The sequence below is a fragment of the Haemaphysalis longicornis genome, unplaced genomic scaffold, assembly GCF_048455015.1.
Source record: "Haemaphysalis longicornis isolate Haplotype H1 unplaced genomic scaffold, Haemaphysalis longicornis Haplotype H1 scaffold_5, whole genome shotgun sequence".
In the NCBI taxonomy this organism is placed as follows: Eukaryota; Metazoa; Arthropoda; class Arachnida; order Ixodida; family Ixodidae; genus Haemaphysalis; species Haemaphysalis longicornis.
This window is the reverse complement of record NW_027526385.1, coordinates 34,685,189-34,707,470: the sequence shown is the minus strand read 5'-3', so window position 1 is coordinate 34,707,470 and position 22,282 is coordinate 34,685,189.

The following is a 22,282-nucleotide window of genomic DNA, read 5'->3' as shown; positions in this document are numbered from 1 at the left end:
TTTTTTGTATTTTAATTACTTTATTGTTTTTAAAACTTTTTTGCTTGTTTCGGAAAAATTACATCCACGTCTTTTTTTTTCAAAGCATAAAAGAACACTGAAAGTATTGGTTACGTATTGCTTTACCTCAAGTATTCGTAGTATTTTTTTTTGCTGAATAATGTTGGCAAGTATGAAGCGTTGTCCCAGCATTAGTAGTTTGAAAATTCGTTTGTCGTTATCTTTATCGAATATGCTGCTAACTTTTAGCCGGATGGCTAAATAGAGGGACACAAAAAGTCACATTCAAAACTTTACATTCACGTTTAAAGGGACACTGAAGTGAATTTGTCAAGCTCCCGTTTTTGCTTGCACTGTGTAGACTGGCTCAAATTAGCACACTTTTCATCGTTTATCCGGTTGACAAATCGGTAATTATTTTACAAAGCGCGAAAGAAGAAAAACTACCATGCGCGGTTTGCGGCGGCCGCACAAACTAAGCTGTGACGTTAGGAGGAGGGGGCGCCGTGATTGGACGATGCCCAAGGTTAGCAATCAAACAAGTTTCGGTTTCGGTTTCGGTCTCTAAAACAACATGTTTGACATTCAATGGCGTCGTTGGATGGGCATTCTCAATATCCCAGTTATCGTAGTACCGCGCTTCTGCCATGTTGTCGGCTGTAAATTGCATAAGATAAGCCTCCCAGGACGGCTTGGAATCGTAGCATTCACTATCTGAGGCCTACGCAGTGCATGAACGCCCTCCGCGTCCCCGCAGACGCTCAAATGCATGAGCTTTTCCCCCATATTATGCCTGTACCGTAAAAAGCGTGTTCGCACCAGTCCAAGGGTCTGTTGATTCTGGCCTGGGCCCACTGCCCGCAAGCAGTCGGTGCTTATGGCAACAGCACGCCAACGAGAACTCGCTAGCGATGCAGTGCCAGCCTGCGCGAGTTCTTGGACTAGTTCGTGGAGCAATGAACGTTGCGACCCAAAAAAGGTGAACTCAGTATAGAAAACATCGGCGAAAAACAAAAAAGTTAACTCATAAAAAAAAAGCATGTACCCGCGGCGATTCGAACATGTGACTGGCAAAACACTTGCGATTACATACCTAGCACTCCAAATGACTAGGCCACACAGGGCTTTTTTTTTCTTTATTACCGGCTTGGTACAGTGCACAAAAAAAAAACGACACAACCTCCACACAGCATAATGGTAAAAAAAAAAACCTTTAAACAATGACACATGTCTGTCACAACATAATGATAAAACCCTTCCCGCTGCTACGGGTGGCGCATGTTAAAAGCGTTTCAGGTTAACTAGTTCATCCAATATGTTGGCCCAATCAGGTTTCTCGTGTTGCATTTTCATTACATCTCTGATATAAGCAATGCTTTCGATAAAGTATTCCCTTGCCGGTCGTGCATCCGGGTCTGCATGTCTCACGGCCATACGAGGTTTCCAGAGACTGTGCACGCTCAAGGTCATAAACATGTCAAGTGGCATGCCTCCATCATTACGCGTTGGAAGGAAACGTATTCCATACGGGGATACCGACAGTTGGCCGCTGGCGGCGATGGAAAAGATAAGGTATATAATGTATAACCAGTTTACACTTTTATTTCGTTTTAGTATTTCAAGCAGCTTAGGTGACTATTTGTTGTATTGCGCTCGTGCAGTAAGCGTCCCCCGAGTTTCTACAATAGCTCGCGTCTAGCAATTGCATTTCGTAGACGGGAAAGCGTCCGCAGATGCGTAGTCGTGCTGCTGACCGCTCTGCTTGTTCGCCCAGCGCAAAAACGTGCTTCCCGCACCATAGGTTTACGCTGTACGGTAAAAATATCAGTTGATTTTATTTCCTTAGTACCTATATTGACTTTGCTCACTCTTCTCCCCCTTCAAGAGGCCTTATATTTTCCTAGTGGCGTACCAGTCAGCGAAGCGTCGCATGTGCGCTTGTGCAGCGCTTGCGTGAAGCGACCTTGACTTGGAGCTAGATACAGTGTACAAACTAACGAAGTAAATAAAGGCGCATTCTTCCATTCCCAAACGTGTTGTGGCTTAGTTTCAACTGATCGAGCGAATTGCGACCACCAGTTGGCGGCCGGCGGACTAAACGGTGGGCCGACTGACTCGGTCGCGGAAGGTCGGCGAGCCGTGCAGTAGCGCAGCCAATTGTCAGCTCCTCTCCTGCTGACGTCACACGAAAACGCCACAGAAAATGGGCGAGCATAAAGAGAGGAGGACAGCATTTTCGAATTGATTTTTCTACTAAATAAATTCGCGTAAACGGGCACAGAGTGGTCGAAACAGGGCCCAGGGACTCCGGACTACAGTTTGCGCTCGTAATCCCGCGTTGTTTACAAATCACTTCAGTGTCCCTTTAAGTAGCCCACGAAAGACTAACGCTTTTAAATACGACCATTAAACGAGGCACAACGACCCTTGCTGCCTTCGCCATGACGAAACGTTTGGATATGGTTAATGGTAGAGAAGAGACGGGATAGTAGAGCAAAATTTGAATTCTGGTCTCATAATTATTCGATGGCTGAAGGCAATAAAAAAGAGCAGGAATAATTCGTGTGGGAACTCGGTGCGGAATAACCTAAAACCACGTGATGGGCCTTTTCTGTCTTGTTTTCCCGTGAAAACACACGTATCAAAAATTACTCGAGCGAATTTCAATGACCCGAAGCTAGTCCTGTGCTAAACGACATACTGTATATTGCAGACCGGCAGAGCAATTTAGACTACCTGGGATATTTAAGATGCTATGAAATCCCGACACTTGGAAGTTTTAAAGACGATAGTCTTTCTTGGGCTACTTAAACCCAGAAATTTTGGTCTGTCTGTATGTCTGTCCGTCTGTCTGTCTGTGACTCGATTCAGCCACCCGGCCAAAGCAAAAGTATGCCTGCGCAATAGTCTTATATAGTCAGAGCTGAAAATACCCGTCTATGTCCGGTGTAATGCTCATACTTGTCAACATTGTTGAAGAAGAACAAGACATTACGCAAATATGAGACAACAAATCAATACAAAAGTGATATTTGCAGTGTTCCTTTATAAAAAATCAAACAGCTAGACTTTTGCGAAATAAAATACTTCATCAACTGCAAAAAAAAAAAATTCACTCCGCCGTCGCCTGCTGTCGCCCGCGCCACTACAGCTTCTGGCGCCATTTTAAGAAATCAACCGGCAACAGTTACGCAAGCTTCCACTAGTTTGGTTTCATGTTCTGCTTGCAACGCAAGTGGAGTAGGGAAACGTGGTTCTATAAACGTTGAAGTAGGGCGCCTCGATGAACGCTCGTCTTCACCGTACGGCAGCGTTCGCATCGAGACACCCGGTTTGGAGCAGTGGAACGCGGGAAATTTAAAATGATTTAAGCAAACATTTGGCGTATTTACCTTGGGAGGAGAGCGACGCAAGAGGAACAACATGAGATGTGAGCGGGAAAGCGAAGGAAGGCATTTACTTCGGAAAAGCCGATAAAGACTATCGTCTTTTGATGGCATTTGCAACGAAAGGAGCAGATACGCGGCCAATTTTTTGTTTTTCGTCTACGTCAGAAAAACGCCAGGCAGGTGGCGTGATCGAACCCGCTTCCTTGTAGTTATCACAGAAACGCTCAGCTACGGAGAAGCTCTTGAGGGTTGCACTTGTCAGGTATTTGCACTTTGGAGGTGTGGGACCATTTTAGTGCAAATTCTGCAATGCGACAAGCATGCAACTTTCGGATAACGGCCTTCGCCGTTGCACAGTGCAGCAATCCTGAGGCTCGATTGTTTCTAAACTGCCGCATTGAGGGAAGGGGATAGTCAATATTTCTTATCGCCAGCAGGAAGCCAAGCATGTAACATTTTCTTTCCTCACCCTTGCACTACGGTCGCGCTACTTGCGCGAGCAGAGTGCGAGGGTGAGCACACTATTGCAACCACCTGTAACGAGGGGGACAGCGTGGTGGTGTTGTGACTCATATAAAAAGAAAAGTGCGTTAGAAGGGATGGAGTTGAGTGTGCGTGGTAGCGAAAAGCCCCGATTGGTGTTGACCGCACATTTTCAACAGCGTCTGGTAGAACCGTTTCATCGTGCAGCTGTAACCATTCTTGCGGATTTCGGGTCAGTTCCGGTTCGGGTGCAGCCTGCTCAAAAAATTGCGGCTCGGGTGCGGGTGCAGTTTCGGGAAAAACGCCTGTTCGCTTTTGTTTTGATACCCTGTGATATATATAAATATATATATATATATATATATATATATATATATCAAGGTTGCAGTCGTCATTGCCAGTGCTATTCGGCTTTTTTCGAAATATTTAATAGGGCCGAATGACGTGTGCTTGTCACGTTTCTTTTTGATTCATTGATAAATAAGCGAAAATATAAGTATATATATATAAGAAAATATATAAGAAAATATATATAAAAATATAAATATATATATATATATATATATATATACATATATATATATATATATATATATATATATATATATATATATATATATATATATATATATATATATATATATATATGTATATATATATATATATATATATTCATCAGAAAAGAAAACTTCGAACAAGGTAGACACCACGATTGTTGTCAACGTGTCAGTAAAGAAAATAGCCTTCATCAGGGCAAGAATCTTTGCTGAAGCGTTGGCAGCAATCGTGGTTTCTACCTTGTTCGAAGTTTTCTTTTGTGTTCTCTACCATCCTTCAAGATTTAAAGACGATAGTCTTTCTTGGGCTACTTAAACCCTGAAATGTCTGTCTGTCTGTCTGTCCGTCTGTCTGTCTGTCTGTCTGTCCGTCTGTCCGTCTGTCTGCCTGTCTGTCTGTCTGTCTGTCTGTCTGTCTGTCTGTCTGTCTGTGCCTCGATTCAGCCTCCCGTCCAAAGCAAAGTAGATATTGCGCAATAGTCTTATATATGCCTCGAGAATCGCGATCGCAGCGTCGCCTGCCGCCGCTTCTCCGCGGCATTCACGCGATTTGCGCTGCGTGGCTGATAGGAGATCGTGCAGTGTTTTGGTTCTGTTTCGCTTCTTTTCGCATATTCGCGTCATATTAAACTTTTTATGTTGACGTTCATAAGTGAAGAGTACGTTTAGATCTCTTAAAGGGACACTGAAGTGATTTGTAAACAATGCGGGATTACGAGCGCAAACTGTAGTCCGGAGTCCCTGGGCTCTGTTTCGACCACTCTGTGCGCGTTTACGCGAATTTATTTAGTAGAAAAATCAATTCGAAAATGCTGTCCTCCTTTCTTTACGCTCGCCCATTTTATGTGGCGTTTTCGTGTGACGTCAGCAGGAGAGGAGCCGACAATTGGCTGCGCTACTGCACGGCTCGCCGACCTTCCGCAACCGAGTCAGTCGGCCCAACGTTTAGTCCGCCGGCCGCCGACGGGTCGTCGCAATTCGCTCGATCAGTTGAAACTAAGCCACAACACGTTTGGGAATGGAAGAATGCGCCTTTCTTTACTTCGTTAGTTTGTACTCTGTATCTAGCTCCAAGTCAAGGTCGCTTCACACAAGCGCACATGCGACGCTTCGCTGACTGGTACGCCAGTAGGAAAATATAAGGCCTCTTGAAGGGGGAGAAGAGTGAACGAAGTCAATATAGTTACTAAGGAAATAAAACCAACTGATATTTTTACCGTACAGCGTAAAACTAGTGTGCGGGAAGCACTTTTTTGCGCTGGGCGAGCAAGCAGAGCGGTCAGCAGCACGACTACGCATCTGCGAACGCTTTCCCGTCTACGAAATGCAATTTCTAGACGTGAGCTATTGAGGAAACTCGGGGGACGCTTACTGCACGAGCGCAATACAACAAATAGTCACCTAAGCTGCTTGAAATACTAAAACGAAATAAAAGTGTAAACTGGTTATACATTATATACTTTATATTTTCCATCGCCGCCAGCGGCCCTCCGTGGCCTAGCCGTCTGGAGCGCTAGGTATGTCAGCCCAAGTGTTTTGCCAGACACAAGTTCGAATCGCCGCGGGTACGTGCTTTTTTTTTTATGAGTTAACTTTTTCATTTTTCGCCGATGTTTTCTATACTGAGTTCACCTTTTTTTGGGCCGCAACGTTCATTGCTCCACGAACTAGTCCACAGAACTCGCGCAGGCTGGCACTGGCGCGCTAGCGAGTTCTCGTTGGCGTGCTGTTTCCATAAGCACCGACTGCTTGCGGGCAGTGGGCACAGCCCAGAATCAACAGACCCTTGGCCTGGTGCGAACACGCTTTTTACGATACAGGCATGAGCGAGGCAAGCTCCAAATATGGGGGAAAAGCGCATGCATTTGAGCGTCTGCGGGGACGCGGAGGGCGTTCATGCACTGCGTAGGCCTCAGATAGTGAATGCTACGATTCCAAGCCGTCCTGGGAGGCTTATCTTATGCATTTTACAGCCGACAACATGGCAGAAGCGCGGTACTACGATAACTGGGATATTGAGAATGCCCATCCAACGACGCCATCTAATGTCAAACATGTTGTTTTACAGACCGAAACCGAAACCGAAACTTGTTTGATTGCTAACCTTGGGCATCGTCCAATCACGACGCCCCCTCCTCCCAACGTCACAGCTTAGTTTGTGCGGCCGCCGCAAACGGCGCATGGTAGTTTTTCTTCTTTCGCGCTTTGTAAAATAATTACCGATTTGTCAACCGGATAAACGATGAAAAGTGTGCTAATTTGAGCCAGTCTACACAGTGCAAGCAAAAACGGGAGCTTGACAAATTCACTTCAGTGTCCCTTTAAAAAGCAGCTGTCTCTTCGTGGAGCACTCGAGCGCCAACGAAAAGTACCCGAGGACGCGTTTCTGCGGGCTTCGTCGCCGCTGTCCCGGGCGTTCGCACGGCAGGAGCATATCAACACTGTCACCTCCAAATACATCAGGCACAAGTGAATTCTAATGTCGCCTCGTTTAGACATACTGGCACAGTGACAGGTTGGTTTCATTTTGCAGCGCGTACAAGAAATGCGATTTCGTTTCGAATATACGTAGCAGAAAAACATGTTTCGGGGATGTGATTACCCAATCCCGAACAATAACATAGGCCTTTTATAAGAATATAAACCATACGAAATTGTTAATTATATTACATAGCTTGAATGGAAAGCGCTTAAACTTTGACTGGTAAACAAGGACGAGAAAAACTACAACACAGGGCGGCGATTCGTTAAATATGTACCCACTCACGCCTTATAGCAACAACCAAGGAAAATTATTGAAACTACGAAAAAATAAACACTGTGCAAGTCTGGAAGAAGCAGAATAGCTCTGACGGGAATTAAAAAACCCGGTGCAGCTTCTTATATGCTAAAGACGTTCGCGGAGTCTCACCAGACCAACTAGACGCGAAATCCCCTGCATATTTCGAGAGACAAGGGTGGGGAGGGAGAGGGGGGAAAACGCTGTGTGGACAAATGCTGTGGACAAAAAAAAACGCTGGGAGGGAGGGGGACAAATGAGGAACGAAATCAAGCAATGAACGTTTTAGTAATCACAAACCAATCTCGCGTTTTTCAACTTCAAAGAACAGCTGATCGTTCTGTGGACGCATTTTTGGAAGTATACAGAGTACGCAGTTCACAAGCGATTAAATGTGGCGTTAGAAGAGTGGGGTATCTGATAATTCCCTCTGATTTCAGTTTGTGCTTTATTCTTCAGGCTCCTTGTGCCATGTGATGATATTTGGAAGAAGCGTTTAGTCGCTGGTGCGGATTATATTATAAGCTCATCTCCGCGCTGCTCGCGGAGGATATATGTAGCAGATGAAAGTTTACGGGCGCTCACCTCACGACAAGACGACTCTTTGTCGTGGGCTGATTCTTGATAGTAATTCTACATTATTTGTCGTACTTTCTATGAATTTTCGCGAAATTAAGACTCACTGGCTTGTAAGTGGTGGTGATCAATATATGATGTATAATATCGGAAAACGTAACTTGCGTGCTGTCAGGTATGAGGGTTCCGCTAGATTCTGTAAGCGCACAAAGCCGATTTACATCCTAGAGTATACCCGCAGCATGAACATCTGAGGAAACGCTGGTTACGGAGACACTGTTATTAAATTTCAGGGCTTCCATGCATACGCCGGTTCCGCGAAGCTGGCCTGTGAAACACACCTGGCGCCTATGCAGGCCGAATGTACCTCACTAAGATAGTGTGAGAAACATTTACTCTCGTAAACACGCCCCATTTTCGAACAGAGTGACTGCTCCACATAAACATTTTCAACGCCACCAAACGTGAAATCTCAGTCATGAACGTGCCGCAAAAGTCCGGCGACGATGGGAGCGGGACGGAGACTCCCGCGGCTGCTTTCGAAACGCGCCGCTACGGGGATTTCAGTGGCGTCCCTACAGGCAGCACTCGAGGCGTATAATCACAGCCAAAGGTAAACGTCTAAGCCCGGTTTATATGTAATACTTGTCAAGTTTGTTGAACAAGAACAAGACATTACACAAATATAAGACAGGAAATTAGTACACAAAGAAAATTTACAGTGTTCTATTTTAAAAATTTTATGGATGCTTGGTTTTTAGAGAGCAAATGATATTCTACATCTACTGCAAAAAACCGCCGCCTGCTGTTGAGCGCGCCACTTCCAGGCAGCATATGAAAATTCACGCAACAACAGCAAAAATAGATGATCATGATGTCCTGAAAGATTTTGGCACGCACGCACAAGGGGGGATTGGCCAGGGCTAAATCGGTTGTTCCCCTAGCTATGTTCCCCGTTATTCTTGGAACGCACGTAGAGCGCGGCTACGCGGTTCTAGAAACCTTGAAGTCGGCCGCCTCGATTCAAGCGCGTCACTGCCGTACTGCAGCGCTGGCATCAAGGAACCACGCCGGTAGGAGTAGAACGCGGTAAATTCGAATCGCCTTAAGCAAACGCTTGGGGTGTTTACATTGGGGTGAGCGCGACGGTAAAGGAACAGCATGAGAGTTGAGCGAGAAAGCAAAAGGGGGTGTAATGGACCTCGAGGTCCTCCGGCAAGCCGTCGAGAGAGAGCGGAGAGCGCACGTCTGGTGATAATGAGGGCTTTAATCGAGCTGCTCCGCGTGGAGCGCGAGCGCGTGCCACCGCTCGTTCCTATCTGGTGAAGATGATGATGATCAGCGTCGTCTGTTATGTAGGAAGAGGAAGAAGTTCCTGCGTTCTCCCCCGCCCACAGATGACGTTAGTTGGCTTCCAAGGGGTATAAGAGTTGAACGGGCCGATCGCCTGTCTTTCCACAAGGCAAGTGTAAGTTGCAGGAACGGACTTTGCCATCACGCGTGCGATGAAGTTCTTGAATCCATGCAAGAGTCCACATCTGCCTTGGACGTTGCTTTTCGCTGACGAGAACCACGTTTCCTTCCTTCAATGAATCGACCCCCTTGACCTGGTTGACGGAAACGTTTTTGAGCTCACTCAAATATTCCTTAGACCAGCGGGTCCAAAACGCTCTTAGGTCATCTTCTCTCTTCCGCCAAAGGATTCGCAGCTGGTCAGCCGATTTGTTGGATTTCTCCACGGCTTCGTACGGTGGCAATGCCGTAAACCTCCTCCCCACATAAAAGCTTGACGGAGATAGTGAGCACGGTTCGTTTACGTCGTTAAATATGTAGGTCAGGGGCTAGAGTTCAATACAGCCTCCACTTCGGTTAAAAGTGTCTCCAACTCTGTATAACACACTAGGCGCCTGCCCAACATTTTCTTTAAGCACATCTTGATAGATCGGATCAGTCTCTTAGAAACCACACCACCAAACAGAACTTGGGCAGATAAATTTGCAGTGTATTCTAAACGTGGTAAAAAATGGAAGGACATCGGGGTGTCTGATAGCTTTCCATAACCTTTGAAGCTCTTTCGAAGCCCGCACAAAAGTTCGTGCGTTGTCGCTGTAGAGAGTTTTACACAACCCCCGTCGGGACACGAACCTCCGCAAGGCGCAGATGAAGTTTTCTGTTGCTAGGTCTCCCACGAGCTCTAAATGAACAGCCCTTGTTACGGCACAAGTGAAGAGAACAGAAGTGAACAGAAGTGAACAGCGGAGGTGTCTCTTGCACTATGGGCTTGGACTGCAGCCGTTCACAGACGAAACATCGTCCGATAGTCTTTTTTACTAGTTGTCGGGCGCGTGGAATACAGAACCTCTCGCGAACTTGGGTCAGGGTATCTCGTACTCCTCCATGTAGGACTTGCACATGGGCGTGCTGGATCATGAGACGTGTAAAGTGCGTGACCGTCGGTAGGAGTATGGGGACCTGGGCTCCGTATTTACCACTGGTGACCACCCTTATTCGAACTGGCAACAAACCGTCGTCATCGACTAAGGGTCGAAACTATTTGATTTTACTGTTCGACGGAAGAGGCTTCTTGGTTGCGATGCATTTCGCCTCGACATCAAAATGAAGCTGCTGTTCCACGCGAATGAGGTAATGCTCCGCATGCTGTACTTCTTCGGTGGTCAGAGGCCCGGTCACTTTATCCTCTTGTTTCAGGTTCTTCACGTAACGAAGTACCCATGCTGTGACGCGGAGTAACTTGGACAACGCGCTGAAGCGTTCAGTGTCGATCACCTTTGGCACTAAAATAGTCGTATTCACGGCGTGAGCACCGGTCGTTGCCACCTTCTCGAATTATTATTTCCGGCCACAGATCTGGGTCAGTGAGCCAGTCTGGACCACGCCACCACAGGTGCCATCGCTTTAGCAGGTCAGCCGAAATGCCTCTTGTCAGTAGGTCGGCTGGGTTTTCCCTTCCTGGACAGAAGCGCCAACGTGTGTAACCCGTCAGATTCCGGATCTCTTGCACCCTCTTCCGCATGAATGTTTTCCATGTCGACGGATCTTATCTAATCCAGCAGAGGACAATCTGCGAGTCTGACCAAAACGTAACTTCTTCCATTTCGAGCTCGCAGTTCTTCGTAATGTAGCTGTAGATGCGTGCCGCTATTAACGCCTACATCAATTCAAGTCGTGCAAGCGTAACCGTTTTTAGTGGTGCAACTGTCGTCTTTGCAAAGAGAAGGACTGTCCCAGCACTGCCGCTGGCAGAGTGGATGGTTAGGTTGACCACGGCTCCATAAGCCGACTCGCTTGCGTCTGCAAAGACGTGAAGGTTGGATGTCCGGTTCTGGCCATCCCTTCCGGCGCCTAAAAATCTTGGGATGACTACATCGTGCAGTAGGGCTACGTCTTCGGCCCACTTGAGCCTTATGCTTCGCCGTCGATATGGTAGGGGGTCTTCCCATTCAAGGTTTTCTCGCCAGATGTCTTGCAGCAGGAACTTGGCATTGATAAAGAAGGACGTTAGAAAACCCAGTGGGTCATACACCGTTGCGATAGCTTGAAGAGCGAATCGTTTTGTCACTTCGTTTTGCTGTATGAAGTGCAAAAGGCTGTTGTTCTTGAAGGAGAACGTTTCCGTTTCAGGGTCCCATGACATCTCTACAACTTTCGTAGTCCCTGACGGAGGACAAAGCACCTTTTCCTGGGAAGTTATTTTGTCTGCAAAAGAAGCAGCAACATGCGGATAGTTGCTCACCCACTTCCGGATATTCATGGACGCAGCACGAAAAATCTCAGCGATCTCCTCATGCATTTTGATGGCTTCTGTACTGTTACCAGCTAAAATGAGAAGGTCATTCATGTACATGGATTCCTGAAGGAGACGGGCTGTCGAAGGATATTTCTCTTCGCATCGCCGAAGATGGTGCTTCAGTGCAGCTGTCAACAAAAAAGGACTTGAAGTGGCCCCGAAAGGAATTCGAGTCATTCTCCAGATTTCCTGCTCTGGTAGCGGTCGACCCGCTTGAGGCAATGTTTTAAACCAGGGAAATCTCAGAGCATCTCTGTCTTCTTCACGTAGGAGAATCTGGAGAAATGCTTTCTCGACGTCAGCGGTCATTGCTACCTTGTACCTTCGGAAACGCAGTAGAAGTGTCACGACATCGGGGTTCAGGTTCGGGCCTGCTTCCAAGTTCTCGTTAAGCGACTTCGCACCATTTTCATGGGATGATGCGTCAAACACGATTCGCACTTTCGTCCTAAACGGTCTTCGCGGATCACTGCTCGGAGGGGCATATAATACAACCGCCCGCGAGGGACGTTTTCCGTCGGTGGTACCCTTTCAGCAGATCCTTCTTCCAGGTACGTTCGAATGGTAGCGTAATACCTCTGCACGAGGTTGGCATTTTTTCCTAGTTTTTTCATTACGATATGGAGGCGCTTCGCTGCCACAGCAAGGTTATCGCCAAGTCAATCCTTGGTTTCCACTGAAGCGCGACCTCATACCGTTCGTTTTTCTTTTTGATTGTTTCCTCAAACTTGGGAATGAGCAGATCGTTTTCGGAACTTCGTTCGTCCTCGCACTTAACGCCGATGCTATCAGTCCCAGAAACGGTTACGGACTTCCGAGACCTCGTTGGCGTCCACGGACGCTCGTAGCACGACAACGTTAGCACAGTGCGTGACATTGGCTCCTAACGGCAGCGGGCCTTGAACTGTCCAGCCTAGCAACGTTTCCACTGCCTTGAGCTTCGTCGTCACTGGCTTCACGTTGCCGGTTACCAGATCCCAGTAGTGGTCCGAGCCAATCAGGATCGTTATTTTGGTTTCTTCGAAACCTCGTGCGAAGAGTGCCCGTGTGTCTAAAGTCATTGCTTTCCTCGTCTTGATGACTTGGTCATCTGGCACGGGGATATGCTCGTTGCATATAGCATCTATTTCAAGTACCTCGATGTGCACGGGCCTTTCTGTGGTTTCGGGAACAATGAGGAGACGTACTTTTCTCATTGTTTTTGTCGTTTTCTGGCATCCAATGATACCCACAGTTAGTCTCCTCTTCCAGGAATTCGCAGCCTAGTTTCTGTGACGCATCGGCAGTAATAAAACTGCGTTGGCTGCCGCCGTCAAAGAGGATCCGGTAGCGTCCCCATGACGCAGAGCCTTTGACTGTCGCAGTAAAAGTCTGAAGCAGGACCATGGGGCCAGTTTGACGAGAAACCAGGCTAACGGGAGTAGAGGTCACTTCGTTTCTGCTCGAGGCGTCTGGCGCGCACATGGTAGTTCCATGCCTTCTGGGCCACTTGTCGCACCGCAGTCGGCATCGGCAGTCTTTCGCCATGTGCCATTTCTTGAGGCACCGGAAGCATCGACCTTCCTTGATGAGCAGCTGCTTTTTCGGTTTTAAGCTCCATTCGTCGCTGTCGCAAACCTCGCAATGATGCTTCACGGACTGGCACAACAAGCACCGTGAGGGTTGTTCGCCGAGTTTTGTAGAGCCGATACGGTGTGTAAGTTTCGGAGCCTCTGTTGTCTAGGTGGCTCTTGTGGTGTCACGGCGACGTCCGGCGTTGTCACAGCTGTTTGACGCTCCACAGCTTCTCGACACCGAACTTGATAGTCGAAAAAGTCGAGAAGCTGCTCGAGCTCTTGTTCAGCCGTCTCGTACTGTTGCCAGCTACGGCTTTTGTCGAGCTGGATGTCGTTGAAGTACACGTCGGTGACTTGAAGAGTCCGTGGTACTTCAAGACCATGCCGGGCGGTAGCGTTCTAAAGAGAACCTCCCGTAGCATCAAGCAGTAATTAGCGGGACTGCTTCCAAGGGCCTTCAGACTTCGTACATGCACCTTCAACGGTCATGCACATTCAACTTCAACGTAGAGACGCTGAAGTTGCTGTGTGTTGTTCGACGATGAAACCGGTTTCAGGTCAAGAAGGCTTCTAGGATAGTCTTGGACGATTATTCTTTCGTCTCCGAAGCGCTTCTTCAGGATGTCGACTGCGTCCTTGTAGCACTCCTCGCTGGCCTGAAGGCCACAGAGGGCTGACGCGGCTGCTCCGGTCACGAGGGTGTTCAAATAGTTAAATTTGTCCGCAGTGCTCAGTTCGCTGTTGTGCACAGGCGATGAAAACTGCATCCAGAAACGCTGCCAGTTCTTCCGGTTCCCGTCAAACTTGATTAAGTCAAGCTGAGGCAGCTTATACTTGCTGGTGGCCGGAGTCGGGCAGCTCATCGGTCGTGTGGGCAGTCTGGATGCAAGGGCGTTCTGCAGCTCGAAACGCAGGGTCGCTGTCGTGTTCACGACCTTATCGCCGTATCTCCCAGCGTCCGACGTCTCATTGTCCAGCAGGTCGTCTGGCGTCTCGTCAAAAATACGCCCGTCGAGCTTACTTATCTTCTGCTGGAGCACTTCGATTCGTTCAAGCAGAACGGTCACCTCGGACGCCGAAAGTCCAGGCTGCCCTAGCATCGCTGCTTCCGCTTCGGTAATTACGCCGTCCAGCTGAGAGCGGAGGCTCTAGAGACGTCGGAGTAGCCGTTCCATGGCGGTCAGCTGGCGGCTGGGGATTCTGGGGCCAAGGTCGCCGGCGCCGCGTCCGTTCAAAGGGCTTGCGTGGCTCCGGGCGTCGATGAGGTAGCCCTTGGCGCGAGATCCCGGGTTTCGGCACCATGTAATGGACCTCGAGGTCGTCCGGCTGCAAAGCCGTCGAGAGAGAGCGGAGAGCGCACGTCTAGTGATAATGAGGGCTTTAATCGAACTGCTCCGCGTGGAGCGCGAGCGCGTGCCACCACTCGGTCCCTGCTGGTGAAGATGATGATCAGCGTCGTCTGTTATGTAGGAAGAGGAAGAAGTTCCTACAGGGGGCATTTCCTTCGCAAATGTCTACAAAGACTAATATCGTTGAAGGACATTTGCAACAAAAGGAGCAGATATACGCATCCAATTTTAATTGCTCCCTATATATATATATATATATATATATATATATATATATATATATATATATATATATATATATATATAAATATAGATGGAACTATATAGTTGTAACGTTAAGGGACAAAAAAGAGAGCGGAGTGGAGCGTGCTATGCACATATTAGTTGAAACTAAGAAATGGACGTGGGCAGGGCATGTAATGCGAAGGCAAGAAAGATAACCGTTCGTCAGGGTAACGGAGTTGATTCCTAGAGAAGGCAAGCGTAGCAGGGGGCGGCAGAAAGTTAAATGGCCCGTCGAGATCAAGAAGTTTCCAGGGATAAATTGGGCACTGTTAGCACACGACGGGGGTACTTAAGGAAGAGGCCTAAGCGTAGGTGGGCTGGTGAGGATTTATATATATATATATATATATATATATAGCAAGTCCATCTCTAAATGTCCACAAATTGCTTTCACTTTATTTGTGTCTTATTCATTGCCTACATATTTGGTAACTGTTCAATGTACAATAAATGTTTATGCACAGCTGTTCTTTGCATGTCGTTGTTCCTAGCGCCGTCAATACGGCTTTTTTCTGCCGTCATGACAAGCTACTCTAAGTCTGCCTACTTCGGCTTGCTGGTTTCCCCTCTGATAAATTTGTCGCCTTAATTTCAGCTCAACAAGACCTACTGCCTCGACGGCTTCGAAATAGTTTTTATCCTGAGTATATAGTCACAAGTTCCGTGAGGTGCCGTAAGTAAATCAGTTCTGCTATCCTCGATTATTGCAAATATGTTACCAGTAAAGCTGCGATTAGTACGAAGAACAATTTCAAAAATCTGTTTAGTTCCATATTACGCTTTGGTAGCATTGTTCACTTGTCTTCTGTGGCTTAGGTATAGAAGAAATTGAGAGGAAGACTTACTTCTATTTTCAAATGGCTGCAATACCTTCAAACGCGATATCACTTTGAGGTTGTAAAGGGCCGAATCCTACCAGCATACAAGCAGATTGAACAACCATAAGTGTAATCTCACCTTACTGGCACAGAAATAGATTTTCAAAAACAAAAATGTTAATACAGATGTCTAAAGCATCGGCGTTTTACGTCTGGTTCCTCCCGTTAAGAAGCAGCCTTATGCAAAAATGTACTTACACGGCTGTCGATTCTAAAAGGTTTCATTTCTCGCTGCAATGAGTGTACTTCTGCTTATTAGGTATTTCTCTGAAACCATTCAGAAAGCTTTTAAATTTGTCTTGACGTCCAGTGGAAAACTTGCGCCAGTGCTCTCACGATCGGTATTCATTTATCAGAGTCGAACAGATTTACGGGAAATCCCCCCGGTGGAGTAAGTTTATTTCTCTTTCTAAGAGAAATAAACCATTTTTTTTATTTCTGTCAGAGTATAGTGCTCTTTCTGAGCATGTTCTAGGGGCTGAAAGAATCCTCCCTAGTTAGTAATTCTAGTATAAATAGGCCCAATAAGTAATCTTAGGTGACTGGTAGGCACCCCTGCTGGCGTCTTTGTCCGCCATACAAATAAACGTGGCAGGCAAAAGCACCGTACCCATAGGCCAGCGTCGGTATCGGCATCCGTATAGAAGTGCCCGCCAGCCTGAACCCCCAATTCGCGCGTATCAACAACTAGAGTATTCATATGCAGAATCGATCCGCCGTGCTTGCTGACAATGTAAAATAATACTATAAGGGGAAAATGAGGTTACTTATTTCCAGCAAGGTGGGCTACTGCCACGAAGTCCCCCACCCCCCCACCCCCCAAAAGAACGCCGACACTGATGCCAAAGTTGTGAAATCTATTAAAAATGTCGCAAAAAGTTATCACTATGCTTTAAAAAGTGATGAAAAAACTAGACTCTGAACAAAAATGAACTAGATTGTGTCTATTAAATTATAGCCGCTGAGATGTGTCTCAGTACAAAAATTTCCATGGAAAGTTTTAACCGACTCAATCTCTGTCTGCCAAACCATGTATAGCACCAGGTTTACACGGGCCGGTGCGTCACTATAATCACCATGTATTGTCGCGTAACAAAAACGCGCTGTTCTGATTATGTGTTTCTTGAAAGCGGCTGCATGAATAGGGGAGCTGACGCCTTGGGGGGATAGCTCTAGCAGAATGTTCTAAAAGCGAGCGCCAGCTCTCGCAGGGGTGATGAACCCAGAATGCGCGCAACGCTTCTTCCTTGTCCAATTTGAACCGCCGTGTTCCGCTCAAGACGTTAACGGACTGTGCCATTTTGTTAGCATCCCCTCTTGGTAGAGGTGTTAATAAATGCATGACAATATATATACCTAATAAACATATATATATATATATATATATATATATATATATATATAGCACTGAAATCAATAAAACTACGGGATTCTCTATCAGAATAGTCGCATAATTTCCCGTTCATGTCCTAAGACGCAGATGTGTCGACGTTCTCTGCGGGTTTTTAACAGCTGAGCTGTTGTAGGTCCACCCTTTTAGAAAGCCTGTTGTATGTCGTGCATCACGCAGGGGCAGGAGCACATTACCAGGCGAACCGATAGAGGCCGCAATGGTCTCGCCGCCGCAGCCTCGCAGAAACCGGTTAACAGACCCATCCATAGAGGGCGAAATATTGTCCCATATGCGGCCTCCTGTCGATCCCGTCAAGTAAACGATTGGGTAGAGGCCGCCAGTGCTGATACTTAGCTGCAGATTCATTGGGCGAACCGTAGAGCTTGCGTGGTGACGGAGCTGCATTTCTCTAATCAGCGCCGTTGTCTAATGATAGCCGAGACCAAAGGACCACTACTCCGCTGTTTCAGAAGCTTTCACACTGGGTGATACTGGGTTTTATTTTTTGTTTGAGGTGACAAAGGAAAGCACGCAATATAAGAATATCAATAAAGTATCCGAGAAGTGTTCGCAATTGAAAATTTGAGGACCTTACGGGGTTTCTTCTTGAGTTGTCTGTAAATTGTTTCAATAATCATTGCAAGTAAAGCCTACAATGTGTACACTGTGATAATATTTGGTGGTTTTACCATTTGTTTAGTAGCAAGCATTCTCTACTCATGGTATTTCATGGCCATTTTGAATGGATATTTTATGATACCTCTAGGATGCTCTACTGTTTTCTGGCGAAACTATTCTTACTCGAGCTAGAGTCACGCCCAATTCGAGTATTGCACATCGAAAACAGCTACACTACAAGGGCCTCAGCATGGGGCATCCTCCGACCGCATCGAAGCTGTACAAACCCTTGCCCTATATCTCCCTCCTTTCCCCACCATGCAGACAGTTTTCCCGCCTCGAGGCGAAATTCTTCTAACACCCACGCTATCCTGTGAGTATTATATGGATACTTGCGTACCAATTAGTTGACAGTATAGGATAAAAACAAAAAAAAATCCCTGCAATCTACGTATCTGCCGTGACCCTGCACTTGTATTCCGTGATAGGCTTTACTTAGGTACTTGTGCGTTGATTTATAAGTCGTTTATTTATTTATTCCTATAATTTCTTTCAGCCAGTGTTTGGTTTGCCGTCGTCGGTTTAATGGTTTGGCCTGGTGATGTCTTGCTTACCAGTATGGTCGGTCCAACTCCGTCTAATTGTGTTTCTACGACAGGACTACTCGTTTGACTTTGAAGGAGAAGTAGGTGCCGGAAATGGCAGAAAATGCGCGCAAAAAGCGAGGGGAGAAGGAGGGAGATCAGGAAGTCATCGGGAAAGGTTTTCTTTTAATCCAACAAAGAGGCGGGTTGGATGGAGAGGAAATTGCAGAAATAGAGGACAGGGTAAGTGAAGAAACCTAATTTCGCAAAATATATCTGAAACCCCCGGATGGCCGGTAGTTGGCACACTTGGAGACATAATTGAATGGTGCTTGCCAAAATAGTTCTTTTGTTTGCATTGAGGATAGGCTAACAGATAATTGTTCTACCATTACGGCGTCACCGTTGGTGATGTCAGATTACCACCGGTACTCGTGAACTGAAACGTGGCACAACGTAGAAGTTAGAATGTAACAACAGAAATATTAAGCGGTACCATTTACACTATTCCGACATATTTGTCTCACTGTTGTAGCAAGCACACCCCACACCATGGAATTTTCGGAAGATCGCGTAATATTCCGAATTGCGGTTTAGAATGCCCTCTTCGACCTCTAGTATTTAGCTCCTAGGACACAAATAGCGCAAGCACTATCTGGTCAAAATCCAACAAGGTAAATATATGGTCTAATTGTTAAACTTCAAGAATAGCAAAAACAGCGCAAAGGACTGGAAAGGGTAAAAAAAATGACGAAGCGCTGACTAACAACCAATAGCTTTATTTCTGTGAGTGGTTTATAAAAGCATGAAGAAAGGGGGAGAGGTGGGAACACAAACAAACAAAAGTTTGCATACTTTTCAGGGCGAGGGGTTCAGACAGATATCTTCATTTTATAGGATGGTCAATGACGGAGCGCTCACACACATGTCCCCGCGTTCATAAATTCGGTGCGCCTCGCGAATTTCGCTAGTGGTTTGGTACCAGTATATTTTGAAGATTTGACACTTTTTTAACAGAGGTTTGCATTCGCATCCTGCATCCGCCACCGAACACAGGTTTGTAAGCGATGGTATGTAGGACAAACCCGGCGATGATCTCCTGCGTGAACATGCGAATACACTAAAAGGCGTTCCTAACAGTTTTCCTTGCGCTCACTGCAAAACATGTTGATGCATACCACGGTTCGAGAATTGTCAAATCATCAAAAGATTGAGGGACCAACGTATTCGCGGAATTTGCGAGGTGCACCGCATCTACGAATGCGGTGACACGCGTGTAAGCGCACCGTCATTGGCCCGACTATAAAAATAAATATGATGTTTGTCTGATCCGTTCGCCCAGTAAAGTTTGCAATCTTTTTATTTGTTTGTGATTCGACTTCCACCGTTTCTTCATGGCTTTATAATGCGTTCACGGAAATAAAGCATTTGGTAGTTAGCGCTTCGTAAGGTTGTTCGTGCTTGTACCACCTTTTGTGCTGTTTTTGCTATTCTTGGTTAACCTGTAGTTTGGTATGACCAATCCTGTTTGTTTTCACATTTTTGCTGTTCAATGCTCCTAATCTACACCTTCGCTATGAGGTGCGCCGTAGTGGAGCGCTACGAGTTACCTTGACCACCTGGGTATCTTTACCGCGTGACTAAATCTTCATGCCCGGTCGTTTTTCCTTTTACCTCCACCTGAAAAGCGTCCAGAGCGGCCGGTATTTGAACCCGCGTCCTTAAGCTCAGCGGCATGATGCAGTACCCGCTGAGTCACCATGGCCGTGCATATAACCAAATACGGGTGACAAACATCGGCTGTTATCTACCGTAAAACGTGTGCCCGTTCTTGGACATGTCGGGTATTTGAGGCCCACCTGCTTCCACTCAGCAGGAATTTTGAGAAATTCAGAGCAGACATTGTGTGTTGGCACCAATCTCAGGTCGCTGTACTCGCGTAGGTTTTTTTGGGGCAGCACCTGTACGCACCTACTGCTACATGGAGGTCACCGGCTCAGACGAAGTCCGGAACGCGGCCGCGGTGTGCAAGCTGTTCTCGATGACTCTCCTCCACCTGAACAGCACGCCCACAGACCGCCTGTGTGCCCTGATGACAGTCTTTGGAATAAACGAGCAGAGCCTCTCAGTGGCCGAGCCGTAAGTACTGCACCAGAACTGTGGAATATGTTGGTGCTACATAAAATGACCCCAAATGCGATGGAGGCTTTTAGTAGTCATGTTTTGAAAACTTCTCTGAACAGTGCGGTGGGACACATTTATGCAATATGTTAATGATGGGAATGTGGGACACCGTATAACTGTTGTGTTCGACCATGTTAACTTCCAACTTCCGTTAAGTGTCCCGATGCGCCAACAGAACTAGCCAGTCACTACGCGATTTTTGTAATGATACTTTGGGGGAGGTCCTCAACACTTTAAACAATCAAAAAATCACGCTAGGTAGGCTTATACGAGCCGAAGCTACACCTGGGCCGTGACCGCAAGGATCCGCAAAGTGCGCACAAAGTTGGCTACGCGGGCGTTGTTGTTTCTCGCCCTCGCCAGAAAAAGAGCCACCGGTGCTGAAATGAAACCATCGTTCTTGGAGGCAGCGGATCTTTTATCCTCTCAGCCATCGCGAGAGGTGTTTAGATAATTTCAGCAGGTACAACGACATGGGCCATCTACACTCTGTCTTCACCACTGGAAATTATCCATGAGTGGCTTCTAGAAATTAAGTACCCCCCCCCCTTCATACACCAATACCGTCTCCTTTAGCACCAACTACATTGGATGGAAACAAAGCGTGCTTCATAAAAGCTAGTGAGTGACAGTTGCCGATGGGTGTGGTGCAAAGTTGATATATAACGTCTTGTTTGTCGTGGCCTCTCTTTTTTCGGGCAAATATATACTCTGCTATTTGCCTTTCGAGTGCAACTTAATATGGGGTGCTATTCCAAAAGGCCCGAGTCTGACGTCTGTACCAAACTCAGCCACGGCGGAGATGTGCTGTTAAAGGAGGCTAAATATGATATTTCCAGACGGAGTTCAAGCGCTTTAAAACTGCGATTTATGCTATTTGCTGAATATTGAGGGGACGTAACCGGTACAGCGCAGCGCACCCCAAGGATGCGCGGCTAGGGTGCGGCGCATCTTTCAGTGCGTTCTCTCATTCCAGTATTGCACCAATGGCTACCGTGGGCAAGCAAATCAAACTGCTCAATTCTATTGCACTTTTAATTTATTTATCTGTATTTTACTGTAACATTCATTTATTCCTATTCCAGGCGTTCATATGCTTTTTGTTTCAAATTTTTCGTCCTAAGGAGCGATATCTTCCGTCGGTGGCAAAAAATGTCATCACGTGACTATAGCCGACTGGCAAGAAGCTAAAGCGAGTGATGGAAGCGCGCCAGATTCAAAAGTTGCTGCTCGTATTACACTATCGAAACACTCCGGTTTTGTACGCAAACTTTCATCGGGGCACTCAAGTCTGCGTACGCACTTATCACGGGAAACCCTTGCGATACGTATTAGCAACTTGTTTTTCTGATACATTGCACTTGTGCCTTATACCTCGATTTTTTTTCTTTTGGCGCTGATTACTTTGGCCGGCATCTTTTCTGTTATAACGTGTTTGCGTCAGTTGCTTCCCTTTTATTTGTTACTTCATCGTGTGAATCACATACCCAAGAAGATGAGAACACGCCGCCGCCTCCCTAGAATGGGGGTTCTGCAAAAGTGTTGTGCACCTGCCCTACACCCGTTACATCACGTTCATGCGTGACGCGGCCCTCACAATTCTACGACTATTACTTTTCAAATGCACTGTTATGAGTTTTGCGAACTGCGCACATTAGCTTCTTAAAACCCCTATTTGCGGACCAATCACACAAGTGGCCATGTGTTACGAAGGAAGGCATTGCAACGATACAACTTTTCATATCTGTTTGCTTTATTTCCTTTTGATCTTCACCGTTCACGTTCGACGAAGCTCTCCATAGTCGTTTTAAGGGTCGAAGCACATTAGGCCCAGGTTGTCTGT